Source organism: Manihot esculenta, chromosome 8, assembly GCF_001659605.2.
Source record: "Manihot esculenta cultivar AM560-2 chromosome 8, M.esculenta_v8, whole genome shotgun sequence".
Classification (NCBI taxonomy): domain Eukaryota; kingdom Viridiplantae; phylum Streptophyta; class Magnoliopsida; order Malpighiales; family Euphorbiaceae; genus Manihot; species Manihot esculenta.
The window spans coordinates 25,073,746-25,095,034 of record NC_035168.2 but is presented as its reverse complement, the minus strand read 5'-3'; positions in this window follow the sequence as shown (position 1 = coordinate 25,095,034).

Genomic DNA, 21,289 nt, shown 5'->3' with positions numbered 1-21,289 from the left:
AAACTTATGTTCTTCTTGATTGGTTCAATAGATTAGTTATGGGGATGGAAAACGCTTCTCACCACCATGTCTCTCCTTATGATTAAATCAATTAAGGAACGTCCTCTAATCAATTAACAAATTGTCAAGGAGCGTCCTTGAGCCTTAGACATCAAAACAATTGTCAATTGCATGAAGAATGAGAGAGATCCAACCCTAGCTACTCAAACGCATGAGATGTTGCTAGATCATACAATTCCTTAGTTTTTACACCAAGTGTTCTTAGGTCAGAATATTTCCAGCAATTACGGACTAACAAATATCCCAACTAACAATCAATTAACTTTGCAATTAAGAATCAAGTGGCCAATTTGATCAAAACAACAAAGCAATCTTAGATTTAAGCACACAATTGCATGAATATTGAACAAACCAAAAGCAAACACTTTATGTTCAGATCTCACAACCCTTTAAACAACCTTAGTTTCAACCAAACTTCAACTAGAATTAGGGGTTTCAGCCACTCATGGCTGAACCAATATAGAAAATAGAAGAAGAGAAGAGGAGAAGGTGGAACCGGCGGTGGCACAAGGTGGAGGAGATCGGCGGCCGAACCTTGGAGAGGTTGGGAGATTGAGTTGTTCAAGTCTGAAATCTTTCTGTCTTCATAAGGCCTTTAAATATATCTTGGGAGGCTGCCTAGGGTTTCTTGGGTGTCCATGCATCTTTTAGAGGTTGCCCAAAGTGTCCTTGGTCTTATATGTGCCTTCTAGGTGCATATGTGAAGGCAAGGGAGGGGCTTTTTGGTCTTTTAATTGCTGCCCAAGTGTGTCCAAGAAGTTTCCTTCACATTATTCATGCACTAAAGAGGAAGGTGGAGCCTCCTTTTGAATTTTGAATGTGCATGGCATGAAGTGGAAAACATGTGATCTTCAAGATTTGGTTTCTTGAATAAGGAAGAGGCAATTCGGGGGGACTTTCGGCCACCTAAGCTTATTTTCGGAAGCTGGACTTTCGGCTCTGGAGCAAACTTTCGGCCGCCGAAGGTGCTGCCGAAGATAGGTGAATTTCGGCTCTGGACGAGGCTTTCGGCGGCCGAAGGTGCTTCCGAAGGTGCTTCCGAAGGTGGTTTTTCCAGATTTGGCACTTTTTGGCAGTTTTAACAGCATTTTCTCCAGAATGTCTCTTTACACCTAATATCTACAAAACATGATTAAAACCACAAAATTAGGTAGAAAAGGTGTAAATAAACATCAATAAGATCATGATAATATGGGCTAAAATATGCTCTATCAAATACCCCCCACACTTAGCCTTTTGCTTGTCCTCAAGCAAATAAACATAGTCAAATAAGCTTTCTTTGCTCTAGATCCTTATTTCCACTTAAACTCTTACTCTAGACACCTATTTTGAATCATTGCAGTGAAGAATATATGCATGAAGATTACTTACCTTCTTTCCTTGTTTTCCTTTGCTTACTATGGCTAGGATTTGTTTTCCTCAAGAGAGACCATACATGCACATTAGTTTGTTCAGATAAGACTTTTTCTAGCTTTCAGAGTGACTTGCCCTTACCTTGAAGTACTTTATTCAGGCTTTTTGCACTTAGATTTTGCTTGAGAAAGTCACCAACCTTTTGACGTGAAGGTACATATTTGTTATACCCACCCCCAGTTACTCAGTTGGTCACATTTTCAAGTGGCTACTAGCTCTGTTCTTAGTCTTTTGACCATTGGAACAGTTTTTGATTTGTGCTTTTGAGGTCTTTGCCTTTGCTGAATTTTCTTTCTCTCAATGATTTGGACAAGTCAACACCAATTGCTAAAACAAGTCACATTAAGTTCATTCACACAACTTTCAATTTATTCTCTCTAATGAGGGTCATCAATATATTTTTCACCATGACAAACTCAAAGATTCAATTTAAAAGGCAATTCTCAAACATGAATACAACTCACTGCAATTGATTCAACATAAGTTTAAAGTGTCATCACATCAATGGGGTCATGGAAAGAAAAACTCATCCAATATAGTTTATCAGTTTGAGTAGAGCAAATAAAAAAGAAGAAGAAGGTTGTGGTTGTGTGTGTTTTATTGAAAGCATAAACTAAAAAAAAAATTTCAACTGTGGCTATTCAAACTAAAGGAAACGCAAACTTGAAAGGAAACGCAAACTTGAAAGGAAAAGAAAATTTCGCAATCTGAAAGCAGATGAATTCGCAGAAGAAGAAAGGAAGAAGAAGAGGAGAGAAGAAGAAGGAGAAGAAGAGATATGCACCCCCACACTTAAATTATGCATTGTCCTCAATGTATAAGAAACATAAAAGAACAAAGGAAACTGAATACTCCCATGGGGTTTGGTGCATGTTGTGCGATTCCTTAGGTTGAATGAGTGACGAACATATGTTCGTCTGGGAACTCTTCTTTGATTGGACAAGGTGTAGAGCTAGATGGAAGTCGGCTGAGGTGGTCAGCTACAAGATTTTCTTTCCCTTTCTTGTCTCTTATTTCTAGATCAAACTCTTGTAATAGAAGGATCCACCGAATGAGTCTCGGTTTTGATTCCTTTTTCTTGATCAAATATCGCAAAGCTGCATGGTCAGAGTAAACAATGACTTTAGTGCCCAAGAGGTATGGTCTGAATTTCTCTAAGGCAAACACAACAGCTAAGAGTTCTTTTTCTGTTGTTGTGTAGTTGCTTTGTGTGGCATCCAAGGTGCGGGAGGCATAGTGAATGACGTGGGGTGAATTTCCCACACGTTGCCCCAAGACTGCTCCCACTGCATAATTACTTTCATCACACATGATTTCAAATGGCAGGCTCCAGTCAGGTGCTTGAATAATTGGTGCAGTCACAAGCAATTCTTTAATCAGATCAAATGCTCTTTTGCAATCTGCATCAAAATCAAATGTAACATCTTGTTGGAGCAATTTACATAATGGCTATGTGATTTTGGAAAAATCTTTTATGAATCTTCTGTAGAATCCTGCATGGCCAAGGAAGGAACGGATGTCTTTAATATTTGTAGGGTAAGGCAGATTTTTAATTGTGTCTACCTTGGCCTTGTCTACTTTAATTCCCTTAGCTGAAACGACATGTCCTAAAACCATACCTTGATTAACCATAAAATGACATTTTTCATAATTAAGCACAAGGTTAGATTCAAGGCATCTCTATAGGATCTTTTCCAAATTAGCAAGGCATTCTTCAAAAGAGTTACCATGTACTGTGAAATCATCCATGAATACTTCAATTGTCTTACCCACATAGTCAGAGAATATGCTCATCATGCATCGCTGAAAGGTGGCAGGTGCATTGCATAGTCCAAATGACATTCTTCTAAAGGCAAAAGTGCCAAAAGGACAAGTGAAGGTGGTCTTCTCTTGGTCCTCTGGAGTAACTGGAATCAGATAAAAACCTGAATAACCATCAAGACAACAATAATGGGACTTACCTGCAAGCCTTTCTAGCATCTGATCAATGAAAGGTAGTGGGAAGTGGTCTTTCCTTGTTGCAGAATTTAGCTTTCTGTAGTCCATGCACACTCTCCATCCATTTTGAACTCTTGTGGGAACAAGTTCTCCTTCAGCATTTGGAACGATGGTAATTCCAGTTTTCTTTGGAACTACATGCACAGGACTCACCCATTTGCTATCAGAGATTGGGTATATGATACCTACATCAAGGAGCTTGACTATTTCTTTCTTTACTACCTCCATCATAGGTGGATTCAGTCTTCTTTGAGCATCTCTAACTGGCTTGCATTCATCCTCCATGTGTATTCTATGCATGCATGTGGAAGGAGAAATACCTTTGATGTCATCTATGGTCCACCCTATGGCTCCTTTATGCTTCTGTAGCACTTTCAAGAGGCTTGCTTCTTCATGTGTGCTCAATTCATTGGACACTATTACTGGTAGTGTCTTGTTAGCTCCTAGGTACATGTATTTCAGATGGTCTGGGAGAGGCTTCAGATCTGATTCTGGTGTTTTTTGGCTTGATTGCAAAGGAGGACTGGAAGAACTTGCTTGCGTTGGAGGCTGTGGAGCAAGGTTCGGCGGCCGAAGGATTTCTGTATTCGGCGGCCGAAGAGTTTCAGCAGGCGATGGGGTCTAAGGTGAATGATTCGACGACTGAAGGGAGTTCAGCTTCGGCTGCCGAATGGTTGCTGGGTTCAGCGGCTGAATGTTAGTAGATTTTGGCTGCTGAAAGTTTTCAGTGTGCTGGGCAGGCTGTGGCGATGGATTCTGCGTTTGGAAGGCAGTCAGGTTCGGCGGCCGAAAGTTGTCTGTATTCGGCGGCCGAAAGTTTTCAGTTTGCGCAATATCAATCTGTTGGATGCTACAGACTGTTTCTTTGAGTTTTAGTTCTTTCTGGCTCTCAATCTGTACCTGGTCAGTATCTCTGCAGAAATCACTGTTAAGAATATCATCTTGATTTTCATTAAAAATTTTCTGGCTTAGACAGTCAACAATATCAAGACCATAAACAGGGGACATATCATGTGGATATTTCATGGCATCATAGACATTAAACTTAATCATTTCCCCTTCAAATTCCATGGTCAAAGTACCATCATGCACATCAATCTTAGTTCTAGCAGTACTCAAGAAAGGACGTCCAAGAAGGATATCAGAACTAGTATTGCAACTATCTTTCTTAGTATCAATCACATAAAAATCAGCAGGGAAGACAAGCATAACCACACATCAAAACACGTAACAGTCACCTTAGAAAAGATAAGGGTATTGCTGGAGCATGGACTCCCGTATCTCCTAGGTACACTCTTCAATGTTGTGGTGATTCCAAAGGACTTTCACTATCGGGATTTCCTTGTTTCTCAACTTTCTAATCTGGGTGTCTAGAATCCGTATTGGCTGTTCAACATAGGTGAGATCTTCTTGGATCTCCACATCAGGCTCACTGAGAACCTTGCCCGGATCTGACACGAACTTTCTTAACATGGAAACATGGAAAACCGGATGGATTCTCTCCATTGAAGCAGGCAAGTCCAGCTTGTACAATATATTCCCAATCTTTTGCAAGACTTCAAAGGGTCCGATGTACTGCGGAGCTAGCTTACCCTTCTTCCCAAACCGAATCACCCCTTTCATTGGAGACACCTTGAGCAATACCAAATCCCCCTCCTGAAACTCTACTTGCCTTCTGCGGATATCTGCATAACTCTTCTGTCTGCTTGCAGCAGTCTTGATCCTTTCTCTGATTACGGGCACCACTCTGCTGGTGATCTCTACAAGCTCAGGACCTGCTAAGGCCCTTTCTCCAACTTCTTCCCAGCAAATAGGTGATCTGCACTTCCTTCCATACAAAGCTTCATATGGAGCCATTCCTATGCTAGCATGATGGCTGTTATTGTAGGCAAACTCCACCAAAGGTAGATGCTGCCTCCAAGAACCGCCAAAATCCAGCACACACACTCTGAGCATATCCTCTATTGTCTGGATGGTCCTCTCTGACTGTCCGTCCGTCTGTGGATGGAAAGCAGTGCTAAAATCCAACCTGGTATCCATAGTGTTCTGCAGACTCCGCCAAAACCTAGAGGTGAACTGGGGCCCTCTATCAGACACTATTGAAACAGGAACCCCATGCAACCTGACAACCTCATCAACATACACCTGCGCCAACTTGTCCACAGAGTAGTTACTCTTGACAGGAATGAAGTGAGCAGATTTGATTAGTCTGTCCACAATCACCCATATGGAGTCTAATCTGTTGGACGCTGCCGGTAACCCCACCACGAAGTCTATAGCTATGTTCTCCCATTTCCACTCTGGAATAGGTAGTGGGTTAAGCATTCCAGCCGGCTTCTGATGTTCCAGCTTCACCCTCTGACATATTTCGCAGGCTGACACAAACTGTGCCACTTCTCTCTTCATAGCTGGCCACCAATACACTCTCTTCAGATCTCGATACATTTTGGTGGCCCCAGGGTGAACACTGTATCTGGCATTATGAGCTTCTCTCATAATGTCTCCCTTCAGTCCCACATCATTTGGTACACACAATCTATTCCCATAGCGAAGGATCCCTTTGCTGTCAAATTTGAACTCCTCGTTCTTGCCTGACTGAACAGTCCTAGCAATTTTTACTAACTCTGGGTCCTCGTGCTGTTTCTGAGCCACCTGCTCCAGAAACACGGGTGCCACTCTCATCTGGGCTATCAAAACACCTGTACCAGACAACTCCAACTGTAGACCTTTATTAATGAGTTCGAAGAACTGCCTCACCACTGGCCTCCTCTCTGCTGAAATGTGGGACAAACTGCCAAGTGATTTCCGGCTTAAGGCATCTGCCACAACATTCGCCTTACCCGGATGGTACTGGATCTTGCAATCATAGTCATTAAGCAGTTCTACCCACCTCTTCTGCCTCAGATTCAGCTCTCTCTGACTCAGGATGTACTGCAGGCTCTTATGATCGGTGAAGATCTCACATTTTACCCCATAAAGGTAATGCCTCCACATCTTGAGTGCAAATATTACCGCTGCCATATCTAGGTCATGTGTAGGGTAATTCAACTCGTGCTTCTTTAGCTGCCTAGAAGCATAAGCAATCACCCTTTCATTCTGCATCAGCACACAATCCAGTCCCACACGGGACGGATCGCAATAGACTGAGAAGTCTTCATTACTATATGGCAGAGCTAACACTAGTGCTGAAGTCAACCTCTTCTTTAGCTCCTCAAAACTCTCCTCACACTGGTCAGTCCACACAAACCTCTGGTTCTTCTTAGTCAGTCTGGTCATGGGAGCTGCAATTTTAGAGAAGTCCTGAATGAACCTCCTGTAGTAACCTGCTAAACCCAAGAAGCTCTTGATCTCTGTCACTGTAGTGGGTCTAGGCCAGTTTGCTACAGCTTCCACTTTCTTGGGGTCTACCTCGATTCCATTTTCTGACACATCATGCCCCAAGAATGAAATGCTCCTCAGCCAGAACTCACATTTGGAGAACTTGGCATACAAGCCATGTTCCCTCAAGGTCTGCAAAACCAACCTCAGATGATGGGCATGCTCCTCTGCATTCCTGGAATACACTAAGATATCATCTATGAAGACAATAACAAAGTGATCCAGGTATTGGCTAAACACTCTGTTCATGAGGTCCATGAATGCTGCAGGGGCATTGGTTAACCCGAACGGCATCACAAGGAACTCATAGTGCCCATATCTGGTCCTGAATGCTGTCTTCGGTACATCCTCTCCTCTTATCCTCAGCTGATGGTACCCAGATCGCAGATCTATCTTGGAGAAACAACCTGCTCCTGCTAGCTGGTCGAAAAGATTGGCAATGGGTACTTATTCTTGGTAGTGACTTTGTTCAACTGCCTGTAGTCGATACAAAGTCTAAGGGATCCATCTTTCTTTTTCACAAATAGCACTGGAGCACCTAAGGTGAGGTACTCGGTCGGATGAAGCCCTTATCTACCAGCTCTTGCAACTGCTCCTTAAGCTCCTTCAGTTCTGCTGGTGCCATCCTGTAAGGAGGAATAGAGATCGGTCTAGTTCCAGGCATTAGCTCAATTTCAAACTCTATCTCCCTAGTAGGTGGTAAACCTGGCAGCTCGTCTGGGAAAACATCTAAGAACTCTCTAACCACAGGCACTGAGGCGGGCTCTCTGACATGACCATCCAGCTCCCTCACATGAGCCAGAAAACCCTGACAACCCCTCCTGAGCAACCTACGAGCCTGAAGGGCTGATATTAAACCTCTAGGTGTACTCCCCCTGTCTCCTCTGAAGACAACCTCTGACCCATCCTGACAACTGAACCTGACTACCTTGTCTCTGCAGTCCAAGGTAGCACCATGGGTAGATAGCCAATCCATCCCTAGAATGACGTCAAAATTTGTCAAATCTAGAACCACAAGGTCGGCAGAAAGGCATCTCCCCTCAACAAAAACTGGACTATACTGGCAGACTGACTCTACCACTGATGGGTCGCACTTGGGTCCACTGACCCATAGGGGACACTCTAACCCAGAGACCATCAATCCCAACCTCTCGACGGCCCTCGGAGCAATGAAAGAATGAGATGCACCAGGGTCCATTAAGGCATAAACATCTGAGCAACCAAAGATGAGATTACCTGCCACCTCGGTGTTCGATGCATTTGCCTCCTGCTGTGACATGGTGAAGATCCGTGCTGGGGCTGATGGACCTTCACCTCTAAAACCCGCTGAAGAAGAGGCTGCCCCTCTCCCTCGGCCTCTGCCACTAGCCTGAGTCGCGGCTGGAGCTGTTGGCTGAGCCACACTACCAGAAGCTGTCTGCTGAGACTGTGCCACAAAAGCTGCTCTAGGGCACTCCCGTGCCATGTGTCCCTCCCGCCCACATCTGAAGCAGGCTGTCATCCCAACCAGACATACTCCCTTGTGCGGCTTCCCACACTTCACGCATACTGCATTATCTGCACCTGAGCTCGAGCCACTTCCTAATCCCAGACCTGACTTGATCTTGCTCCAGAACTTGTTCTTCTTGGACTTCCTGTGGCCTCTGTCCCACTTCTTACTGCCTGAAGCTGTTGAACTCAAGGAAGAAGGATCCAACTTTCCCCCACCTAGGGTCTTGGAACCAGAAGACTGTGCCACTGACTGCCTAACTCTTCCCTCGATTATGGAACTAGCCTCCATCCTCCGGGCCATATCCACTATGGCATGGAAACTCTCCCTCTCTGCCGACTGGATCAAGGAGGAATACCTGGAATGAAGCTTCATGATATACCTCCTTGACTTCTTCTGATCTGTGTCCAGATTTTGCCCAGTAAACGACAACAGCTCTAAGAATCTGACTGTATACTCATGCACACTCATCTCATCTGTCTGCCTCAACTGCTCAAATTCAATCATTTTCAGCTCCTTGGAACTGTCAGGGAAAGCCCATCCTGCAAACTCATTGGCAAACTCCTCCCAGGATAGACTATCCAACCTCGGGTTCACATAATTCTTAAACCACTCTCGGGCCTTTTTGCACTTCAGGGTGAACCCAGCCATCTGAATGGCTCTACTGTCATCAGCTCCTATCTCATCTGTAATCACCTTGACCCTCTCAAGGTACACAAACGGGTCATCACCTGTCTCAAACTGGGGAGCACCCAACTTCATATAATCGGTCATCTTGACCTTGCTCCCTCCAGATGAGCTAGGTTTAGGCATTTGGGTTTCTGGGACAGTAGGTGCTGCTGGTGGTGGAGGAGGTGCAGCATCCCCTGGGGTAGGGTTTGCTGTACCGGGATAGAATGATGGGGGTGGGTACATAGGGTACTGTGGGTATGGTGGGTAGAAAGGTGGGTATGGCATGTGAGAGTGATAAAGGTTAAAGCTGGGGTAATCCGATGTACCTCCCATCGAATACCCGGGATTTTGAGAAAATGGTGGGTACTGGGGTGGCTGAACAAACCCCAAGGCCTGAGTGCCTCCTTGGGACTCTCCCATGCCCTCTTCCGACATACTCACTCCAAGACTGCCATCCCTCCTTTGATCCACATCCATATCATCCCCCACATCCTCTGACATTCCTCCTTGAACTGTTCCTCTTACTGATCTGCTTCTATTCATATCCAAAGAACTTCTAGGGTCTCTCACTGCTCTTTCCCTGCTAGACCTGCTAGACATTGCCCTTGGCAATGCAGGGGGACGGGCACTCATGCCCTCATCCTCCGGTGGTACTCCAGTCAATCGTGCAGATTGACGAGTTCCTCTCATCCTGTTTACTGAAAAACAGCACACACCACATAAACATTAGCATCAAATGGTTCATGTGTAAACACATGAACCCGCATCACATACATCACATACATAGTATATCATTAATGCACATGCATATAATCATGGCATTTCACATCATCATTAAAGATAGGACTCTACATTCTATCCTAGTGGACATGATCTTCCTATTGTGCTTGACCTTCTAGAACATCTATGAGCCCGACACTCTAGGTCCGACCATATGAACCTAGGGCTCTGATACCAATCTGTAACGACCCGAAAATCGAACCGCTACCGGCGCTAGGATCCGGGTCGGCTTAAGGCCGCCGGGACCCTTAGCAAGCCTAACATGAAACCTGTAAACCTGTTAAATCCCATACATGATCAACACATACATAAAAATTTGAACTTTTCTCATTCAATTTTCAAACTCAAACTGTGCATGCACAACTTATAGTCATCATTCCCCCCATTGGAGTCCTCAACTAAGCCCCAATGGGAAACATTCATTCATACATTAAGTTTGGTTTTCATAAAATATCATTACATTTGAAAGATCATGTATTAAAAGGGATAAATCACATACTAGGGTCAAGCACCACTCTAATCCTCAATAACATCATTACATTACATAATTATTCCATACTATTCATTACATTACTACTAAACATTACATTTCAACATTTATCATGTCCATCACTAGCTATTACATGACCACAACTTTACTCTAGCTGACCTCCTAGTCTACCCCATACCTGCAAATCTGGGGAAATAGGGGAGTGGGGTGAGCTACTAGAGCCTAGTGAGCAGAATAATAAAACATAGTATTTAAAATATATGATAACATGGAATGCATCACAGCACAGACAAATCACATCAAGGATGAACTTGTCACCAGTTAGCCCTCTATACTGTCTAAACATGCCAGGGGCGTAGAGCAGGCACGCCTGGACTTCCATAGCATAACATACATATCCAATCATGCCAGGGGCGTAGTGCAGGCTACACCCGGACTTTCTCTTACATTGTGCCAGGGGCGTAGAGCAGGCATGCCTGGACTTCCATATCATATCATCATATCATAACATATGAGGGCTAATGGATCATTCAACATTCATCCACATCAACAACATAATATGCAATGCAACATATTCGTGGATTCTAATGCAAGCACCCTAGTATATCTTATGGCATTCATGATGCGTGAATCATGCTAAAACTTACATTATTTGCTTTAAAACGTAGAGAGTTATTCCACTCACCTCTGGCTAGCTCTGACAGACACCGAAGCAGCTGACTCACTGCTGGGGTCCTCGGTTCCTCGGGTCCGAACCTACACAGGTGGACTCAAATGAGAGACCAAACATACATAAACATGACTCTAAAATACTCCCCAAAAATCCCCTAAAACACCTTGAAACAATCACAAAAATCATGCAAAGGAAGGCTGGACAGGGCACTTTCGGCGGCAGGTTCGGCGGCCGAAAGTCCCTCCAGAGCCGAAAGTCATGCACCTTCGGCGGCACTTTCGACGGCCGAAGGTTCCCTCTAGAGACGAAACTCATGCATGTTCGGAGGCACCTTCGGCGGCCGAAAGTCCCTTCCAGAGCTAAAAGTCTACTTTCGGGGGCAGGGTTCAGCAGCCAAAAGTTGGCCTTCACAGGCAGGTTCGGCGGCCGAAAGAGCCTTCGGCTGCCGAACCTGGGTCCTCCCGAAGTGGCAGAACCCAGCCTTTCTCATGCATAAACGCCTCCCAACTCATTCAATCATGCATTTTCCTACTCTACAACATGCATACTCAATCATATAAGCTCCTAGGGGCTTCAAACTATCTTAAACCCCAACTACAACACATCAAACATGCATGTTCAACATACATTGTTCACAAATACACAGTTAACCAAAAACTCATCATAAACCTACACATGCATTTCTACCTCAAGAAACTTCATAAAACTTACTTAAAACATGAAATGAACTATGGATCTACTCTTACCTCTTGAAGAACGAGAGGAGAGACGATCCTAGCTCGGAGATGGGGAGAAATCAACTCTTTGGTCTCCAAGCTTCAAAACTTGCTATTTTTTTTCAAATATCTTTAAATCAATATAAAGCTTGTTAAAACATGAAAGATCGGAGGAAAAACATCAAAGATCAACCATGAGAGAGCAGGAACTCACCGTGGCCGAAAATGGGGAGAAAACTCACCCGCTACGGCCATGGAGCCCTTTTATAGGGGCTGCCAGACCACCTTTCGGCAGCCTAAAGTGCCTCCAAAACTCATGCAAGTTCGGCGGCCGAACATGAGGTTCGGCGGCCGAATCTTTCAAACTTTCGGAAGCCTAACTTGCCCCCCTAAACTATCCAATGTTCGGCGGCCGAACATGAGGTTCGGTGGCCGAACCTGGAAATGTCTCCTTAGTCTTTTTCATTCAAAACTCAATTTTCTTTTTTGCTTAAAACCATAAAATACATTAAAACATTTTATGAAAATATGGTTTTACCCTTCTAGAGGTTTCCGACATCCGAGATTCCACCGGACGGTAGGAATTTCGATACTGGAGTCTAGCCGGGTATTACAAGAAGAGGAACAGTTCAAGGTGGAGTGTCAAAAGATGTAGGGGATGATATGGATGTGGATCATAGGAGGGATGGCAGTCTTGGTGTGAGCATATCTGAAGAGGGCATGGGAGAGTCTTAGGGAGGCACTCAGGCCTCGGGGTTTGTTCAATCACCCCAATACCCACCCTTTTCACAGAATCCCGGGTATTCGATGGGAGGTACATCGGATTACCCCAGATTTAACCCTTACCCTTCTCACATGCCATACCCACCTTTCTACCCACCATACTCACAGTACCCTATGTACCCACCCCCATCTTTCTTTCCAGGTACAGCAAACCCTAATCTGGGGAATGTTGCACCTCCTCCACCACCAGCAGAACCTATGGTCCCAGAAACCCAAGCACCTAAACCTAGCTCGTCTGGAAGGAGCAAGGTCAAGATGACTGACTATTTGAAGTTGAATGCTCCTAAGTATGAAACAGGTGATGATCTGTTTGAGTACCTCAGGACAGTCAAGATGATAACAGGTGAGTTAGGAGCAGATAACAGTAGAGCCATTCAGATGGCTGGGTTCACACTGAAGTGCAAGAAGGCCCGTGAGTGGTTTGAAAACTATGTGAATCCGAGGGTGGATAGCCTATCATGGGAAGAGTTTGCTAATGAGTTTGCAGGATGGGCTTTCCCTGACAGTTCAAGGGAGTTGAAGATGATTGAATTTGAGCAGTTGAGGCAGACGGAGGAGATGAGCGTGGATGAGTACACAGATAGGTTTTTGGAGCTGTTGCCGTTTGCCGGGCAAAATCTGGACTCAGATCAGAAGAAGGCTAGGAGGTATATCATGAGGCTTCATTCCAGGTATTCCTCCTTGATCCAGTCAGCAGAGAGGGAGAGTTTCCATGCCATAGTGGATATGGCCCGGAGAATGGAGGCTAGTGCAATAATCGAAGGAAAAGTTAAGCAGTCAGTGGCACAGCCTTCTGGTTCCAAGACCCCAGGTGGGGGAAAGTTAGACCCTTCTTCTTTGAGTTCAAGCAGTAAGAGGTGGGGCAATACCACCAAAAAGTCAAAGAAGAACAAGTTCTGGAACAAGATCAAGTCAGGTCTGGGATTAGGAAGTGGCTCGAGCTCAGGTGCAGATAATGCAGTATGTATGAAGTGTGGGAAGCTGCACAAGGGAGTATGTCGGTTTGGGACGACAGCCTGCTTCAGATGTGGGCAGGAGGGACACATGGCACGGGAGTGTCCTAGAGCAGCTTTTGTGGCACAGTCCCAGCAGACAGCTTCGGGTAGTGTGGCTCAGCCAGTAGCTCCAGCCGCGACTCAGGCTAATGGCAGAGGTAGAGGGAGAGGAGCAGCCTCTTCTTCAGCGGGTTTCAGGGGTGAAAGTCCATCAGCTCCAGCGCGGATCTTCACTAAGACACAACAGGAGGCAAATGCATCAAACACCGTGGTGTCAGGTAATCTCATCATTGGTTGTTCTGATGTTTATGCCTTAATGGACCCTGGTGCATCTCATTCTTTTATTGCTCCGAGAGCCGTCGAGAGGTTGGGTTTGATGGCCTCTGGATTAGAGTGTCCCCTATAGGTCAGTGGACCCAAGTGTGACCCGTCAGTGGCAGAGTCAGTCTGCCGGTTATATCCAGTGTTTGTGGAGAGTAGATACCTTCCAGCCGATCTTGTGGTTCTAGATTTGACGTATTTTGATGTCATTCTAGGGATGGATTGGCTGTCTACCCATGGTGCTACCTTGGACTGCAGAGACAAGGTAGTCAGGTTCAGAGGTCAGGATGGGTCAGAGGTTGTCTTCAGAGGAGACAGGAGGGGTACACCTAGAGGTTTGATATCAGCCCTACAAGCTCGTAGGTTGCTCAGGAGGGGTTGCCAGGGTTTTCTAGCTCATATGAGAGAGCTGGATAGTCATGTTAGAGAGCCTGCCTCAGTGCCCGTGGTCAGAGAGTTTTTAGATGTCTTCCCAGACGAGCTGCCAGGTTTACCACCTGCTAGGGAGATAGAGTTTGAAATAGAGTTGATGCCTGGAACCTGACCGATCTCTATCCCTCCCTATAGGATGGCACCAGCAGAGTTGAAGGAGCTTAAGGAGCAGTTACAAGAGCTGGTAGATAAGGGCTTTATCCGACCGAGTACCTCGCCTTGGGGTGCTCCAGTTCTGTTTGTGATAAAGAAGGATGGATCCCTTAGACTTTGTATCGACTACAGGCAGTTGAATAAGGTCACTATCAAGAATAAGTACCCGTTGCCGAGGATCGACGATCTATTTAATCAGTTAGCAAGAGCAGGGTGTTTCTCCAAGATAGATATGAGATCCGAGTACCATCAGCTGAGGATAAGAGAAGAGGATGTGCCGAAGACGGCGTTCAGAACTAGATATGGGCACTATGAGTTTCTTGTGATGCCATTCGGGTTAACCAATACCCCTGCAGCATTCATGGACCTCATGAACAGAGTTTTCAGTCAGTATCTGGATCACTTTGTTATTGTCTTCATAGATGATATCTTAGTGTATTCCAGGAATGCAGAGGAGCATGCCCATCATCTGAGGTTAGTCTTGCAGGCCTTGAGAGTACACGGCTTGTATGCCAAGTTCTCCAAGTGTGAGTTCTGGTTGAGGAGCATTTCTTTCTTGGGGCATGTTGTGTCAGAAAATGGAATAGAAGTAGACCCCAAGAAGGTGGAAGCCGTAGCTAACTGGCCTAGACCCACTTTAGTGACAGAGATCAAGAGCTTTTTGGGTTTGGCAGGTTACTACAGGAGGTTCGTTCAGGACTTCTCTAAGATTGCAGCTTCTATGACTAGGTTAACTAAGAAGAATCAGAGGTTTGTGTAGACTGACCAATGTGAAGTGAGTTTTGAAGAGCTAAAGAAGAGGTTGACGTCGGCACCGGTGTTAGCTCTGCCTACTAGTAATGAAGACTTCACAGTGTATTGTGATGCGTCCCGTGTGGGACTGGGTTGTGTGCTGATGCAGAATGAAAGGGTGATTGCTTATGCTTCTTGGCAGTTGAAGAAGCACGAGTTGAATTACCCTACACATGACCTAGAGATGGCAGCAGTAATCTTTGCACTCAAGATGTGGAGGCATTACCTCTATGGGGTTAAATGTGAGATCTTCACAGATCATAAAAGCTTGCAGTATATCTTGAGTCAGAGAGAGTTGAACCTGAGACAGAGAAGATGGGTAAAACTGCTTAGTGACTATGATTGTAAGATTCAGTACCATCCGGGTAAGGCGAATGTTGTGGCAGACACCCTAAGCCGGAAATCACTTGGCAGTTTGTCCCATATAACAGCAGAGAGGAGACCGGTGGTGAAAGAGTTTCATAAGCTCATTAATGAAGGTCTACAGTTGGAGTTATCTGGTACAGGTGCTTTGATAGTCAAAATGAGAGTGACACCTGTGTTTCTGGAGCAGGTGGCTCAGAAACAGCACGAGGACCCAGAGTTAGTGAAGATTGCCAGGACTGTTCAGTCAGGCAAGAATGAAGAGTTCAGATTCGACAGCAAGGGGATCCTCCGCTATGGGAATAGATTGTGTGTACCAGATGACTTAGGTCTGAAGGGAGACATTATGAGGGAAGCTCATAATGCCAGATACAGTGTTCACCCTGGAGCCACCAAAATGTATCAGGATCTGAAAAGAGTTTATTGGTGGCCAGCTATGAAAAGAGAAGTGGTACAGTTCGTGTCAGCCTGCGAGGTATGTCAGAGGGTGAAGCTGGAACATTAGAAGCCGGCTGGAATGCTTAACCCCTTGCCGATTCCAGAGTGGAAATGGGAGAATATTGCTATGGACTTCGTGGTGGGGTTACCGGCGACGTCCAACAGATTAGACTTCATATGGGTGATTGTGGACAGACTGACCAAATCTGCTCATTTCATCCCTGTCAGGAGTGGCTATTCTGTGGATAAATTGGCGCAGGTGTTTGTTGATGAAGTTGTCAGGTTGCATGGGGCTCCTGTTTCAATAGTGTCTGATAGAGGACCTCAGTTCACCTCCAGGTTTTGGTGAAGTCTGCAGAACGCTATGGGTACCAGGTTGGATTTTAGCACTGCTTTCCATCCTCAGACTGATGGACAGTCAGAGAGGACCATCGAGACAATAGAAGATATGCTCAGAATGTGTGTGCTAGATTTTGGCAGTTCTTGGAGGCAGCATCTACCTTTGGTGGAGTTTGCCTACAATAACAGCTATCATGCTAGAATAGGGATGGCTCCATATGAAGCTCTGTATGGAAGGAAGTGCAGGTCACCGGTCTGTTGGGAGGAAGTTGGAGAAAGGGCCTTGGCAGGCCCAAAGTTAGTAGAGATCACCAGCAGGGTGGTACCCATTATCAGAGAAAGGATCAAGACTGCTGTAACCAGGCAAAAGAGTTATGCAGATGTCCGCAGAAGGCAAGTAGAGTTTCAGGAGGGGGATTTGGTATTGCTCAAAGTGTCTCCGATGAAAGGGGTGATTCGGTTCGGGAAGAAAGGTAAGCTAGCTCCACGGTACATCGGACCCTTTGAAATCTTACAAAAGATTAGGAATGTATCGTACAAGTTGGACTTACCTGCTTCAATGGAGAGAATCCATCCGGTTTTCCATGTTTTCATGTTACGGAAGTTCGTGTTGGATCCGAGCAAGGTTCTTAGTGAGCCTGATATGGAGATCTCACCTATGTTGAGCAGCCGGTGTGGATCCTAGACACCCAGATCAGAAAGCTAAGAAACAAGGAAATCCCGATGGTGAAAGTCCTTTGGAATCACCACAACATCGAAGAGTATACCTGGGAGACACGGGAGTCCATGCTCCAGCAATATCCTCATCTCTTTTAAGGTAAGTGTTATGTGTTTTGTATGTATGTTTATGTTTTATGCTATGTATGCTTGTTTGGTGAACATTCGGGGATGAATGTTCTTAAGGGGGGGAGAATGTAGTACCCGGCTAGACTCCGGTTTTGGAATTCCTACCGTCCGGTGGAATCTCGAATGTCGGAAACCTCTAGAAGGGTAAAATCATATTTTTATAAAATGTTTTAAAGTATTTTAAGGTTTTAAGTAAGAAAGAAACTGAGTTTTGAATGAAAAAGACCATGGAGACATTTCTAGGTTCGACCGCCGAACCTCAAGTTCGGCCGCCGAACATGGGATAGTTTAGGGGGGCAAGTTAGGCTTCTGAAAGTGGCCCAGGTTCGGCCGCCGAACTTGCATGAGTTTTGGAGGCACTTTAGGCTTCCGAAGGTGGTCTGGCCAGCCCCTATAAAAGGCCCCATGGCCGAAAACGGGCGAGCTTTCTCCCCTATTTTCGGCCAACGGTGAGTCTATGCTCTCCCATGGTTGGTTTTGATGATTTTCCTCAAATCTTTCAAGTTTTAACGAGTTCTAACTTGGTTTTGAAGAGTTTTGGAGCTAAGATCAAGTTTTGGAGCTTGGAGACCCAAGGAGCTAGATTTCTCCCATCTCCAAGTTTAGATCGCCTCCCCTCTCGATCTTCAAGAGGTAAGAGTAGATCCTTAGCTCATTTCATGTTTTAAACAAGTTTTATGAAAGTTTATGGGGTAGAAATGCATGTGTAAGTTAGTTGTTTGTTGTTAGGGTAAATGTTGAGTTTTTGGGTAATGTATGATGTTTGAGTTGCTTTATGTGTTTGTGTTGGGGTTTAAGATAGTTTGAGACCCCTAAATGCTTATTTACTTGTGTATACATTTTGTAGAATAGCTAAATGCATGCTTGAATGGTTTGGGAGGCAAAAATGTGCATGAAGAGGCTGAGTTCTGCCATTTGGAAGAACTCAGGTTCGGCAGCCGAAGGACTTTCGGCCGTCGAACCTGCCTGTGGAGGCAAGCTTTCGGCTGCTGAACCCTGCCCCTGAAAGTTGGACTTTCGGCTCTGGAAGGGAGTTTCGTCCGCTGAAGGTGCCGCCGAACATGCATGAGTTTCGGCTCTGGAACCACTTTCGGCCGCCGAAAGTGGCTGAGTTTCAGCTCTGGAGGGACTTTCGGCCGCCGAACCTGCCGCCGAAAGTGCCCTGTTCATCCTTCCTTTGCATGTTTTCTATGATTGTTTTAAAGTGTTTTAGAGGGTTTTTGGGGAGTAGTTTAGAGTCATGTTCATGTATGTTTGGTCCCTCATTTGAGTCCACCTGTATAGGTTCGGACCCGAGGAACCGATGTAATACTCGGCTAGACTCCGGTATCGGAATTCCCACCGTCCGGTGGAATCTCGGATGTCGGAAGCCTCTAGTAGGGTAGAAACATGTTTTCATAGAATGTTTTAATGTTTTTCATGGTTTTAAGTAAAGAGGAAAATAGTTTTTGAATGAAAACAACCTTGGAGGAAAACCCAGGTTCGGCCGCCGAACCTCAAGTTCGGCCGCCAAACATGCAGGCATTTCGGGTGTGCCTTAGGCCCCCGAAGGCATAGGTTGAGGAAAGTCCAGGTTCGGCCGCCGAACATGGCATGCATGCGGAGGCACGTTCGGCCCCCGAACGTGGCCTGGCCAGCCACTATAAAAGGGTCCCTTAGCCGAAAACGGGCGAGTTTTTCTCCCCATTGTCAGCCAAGGTGAGCTCTCCGCCGTTCCTCATCAATCCTTGAGTTTTTCCTTCAAATCTTTCAAGATTTTCACAAGTTTTTGCTTTGTTTTGAAGATTTTCGAGTTTAAAGCAAGTTTTGGAGCTTTGAGGTTCAAGAACTCAAAAATCTCCCACCTCTGAGTTTAGGACGTCTCTCTCTCGATTTTCAAGAGGTAAGAGCCGATCTTAAGCTCATTTCATGTTTAAAGTAAGTTTTATGCAAGATCGATGGGGTAGAATGCATGTTTAGCTTATAGTTAGGTTTTTGAGTTTATGTTGTGTTTTTGAGCAATGTGTTGTAGTTGGGGTTTAAGTTAGTTTGAAGCCCCTAGGAGCCAATGTATGTATATTTGCATGATTTGAATGAGTTATATGCATGTGGGAAGTTTTGGAGGCAAATATGCATAGAAGAGCTGAGTTTCTGCCATTCTGGGAGAAACCAGGTTCGGCAGCCGAAGGAACTTTCGGCCGCCGAACCCTCTTGTGGAGGCAGCATTCGGCTGCCGAAGCTTGCCCCCGAAAGAGGACTTTCGCCTCTGTCTGGGAGTTTCGGCCGCCGAACATGCATGAGTTTCGCCTCTGTCTGGGAGTTTCGGCCGCCGAAGGTGCCGCCGAACCTGCCTGACTTTCGGCTCTAGAGGGACTTTCGGCCGCCGAACCTGCCGCTGAAAGTGCCCTGTCCAGCCTTCCTTTGCATGTTTTGCATGAATGTTTTGAGGAGTTTTAGAGGGTTTTTGGGGGATGTTTTTAGAGTTATGTTATAGTATGTTGGTCCTTCATTTGAGTCCACCTGTGTAGGTTCGGACTCGAGGACCCGAGGAACCGAGGACCTCAGCAGTGAGTCACTTGCTTTAGTCAGTGTCAGAGCTAGCCAGAGGTGAGTGGAATAAATCTTATGCTTTTAAATAAATAAATCAGTTTTGAGCATGTTCATGCATCACGGATGCCATGTGATATTTTAGGTTGTTTGCATTAGAAATCACGAATATGTTGCATTGCATAATATGTTGTTGATGTGGATGAATATTGAATGATCCATTAGCCCTCATATGTTAAGACATGATGATATGATATGGAAGTCCAGACGTGGCCTGCACTACGCCCCTGGCACTATGTAAGAGAAAGACCGGACGTGGCCTGCACTACGCCCCCGGCACCATGGATTATGTATGTTATGTTATGTTATGTATAAGGGAAAGACCAGGTGTGGCCTGCACTACGCCCCTGGCATGATTGGATTATGTAGAGGGCTAAATGGTGACAAGTTCATCCTTGATATGATTAGTTGTGATGTGATGCATTCCATGATAGCATGTGTTTTAAATGCTTTATGATTCTGCTCACTGGGCTCTAGTAGCTCACCTCTCTCCCAAATTTCCCAGGTTTGCAGGTACAGGGTAGACCAGGAGGTCAGCAAGAGTATTGAAGTCTTTGTATGTAATAGTTAGAATGTGGACATGACAGATTGTATAATGATGTATGGATATGTAATATAACGATATTAAGGTTAGAAGTGTGCTTGACCATAGTATATTGTAATCCCTTTTTTTGATACATGATCTTAATGTTTATTGATGACTATGTTTAGCCAACTCAACACTTGTTATGCCACCCATTGGGGGTATTGATGAGATCCCACAGATGGGTCAAGTTTATGATGATGGCTATGTTCAGTGCATGCACAGATTGAGTTTGGTGTATGATAGAATGTATGAAAGAAAAGTTTCAAATTTTTATGTATGATTGTTGATCATGTATGGGATTAAACAGGTTTTCAGGTTACATGTCAAGCTTGCTACGGGTCCCGGCGGCCTTAAGTCGATCTGGATCCTAGCGCCGGTAGCGGTCCGATTTTCGGGTCGTTACAACCGAGGACCCCAGCAGTGAGATAGCTGCTTCAGTGTCTTGTCAGAGCTAGCCTGAGGTGAGTAGAATGACTCTTTATATTTCAAAGCAAATAATGAAAGTTTTTGCATGATTCACGCATCATGAATGCCATGAGATATATTAGGTGGTTTGCATTAGAATTCACGAATATGTTGCATTGCATATTATGTTGTTGATGTGGATGAACATTGAGTGATCCATTAGCCCTCGTATGGTATGATATGATATGATGATGATACAGTATGGAAGTTCAGGAAGACCCATTCTACGTCCCTGACACCTTGGAATGTTATGATATGTTATGTAAGAGAAAGACCAGGACCCATTCTACGTTCTGGCACTAATGGAAATGTAGAGGGCTATTGGTGACAAGTTCATCCTTAAGGTGATTTGTCTGTGATGTGATGCATTTCATGAAAGCATGAACTTTAAATATAATGTTTTATTATTCTGCTCACTGGGCTCTAGTAGCTCACCCCATTCCCTTAATCCCCCAGGTTTGCAGGTACGGGATAGATCAGGAAGTCAACAAGAGTAAAGTTATGTTTTATGTAATAGCTAG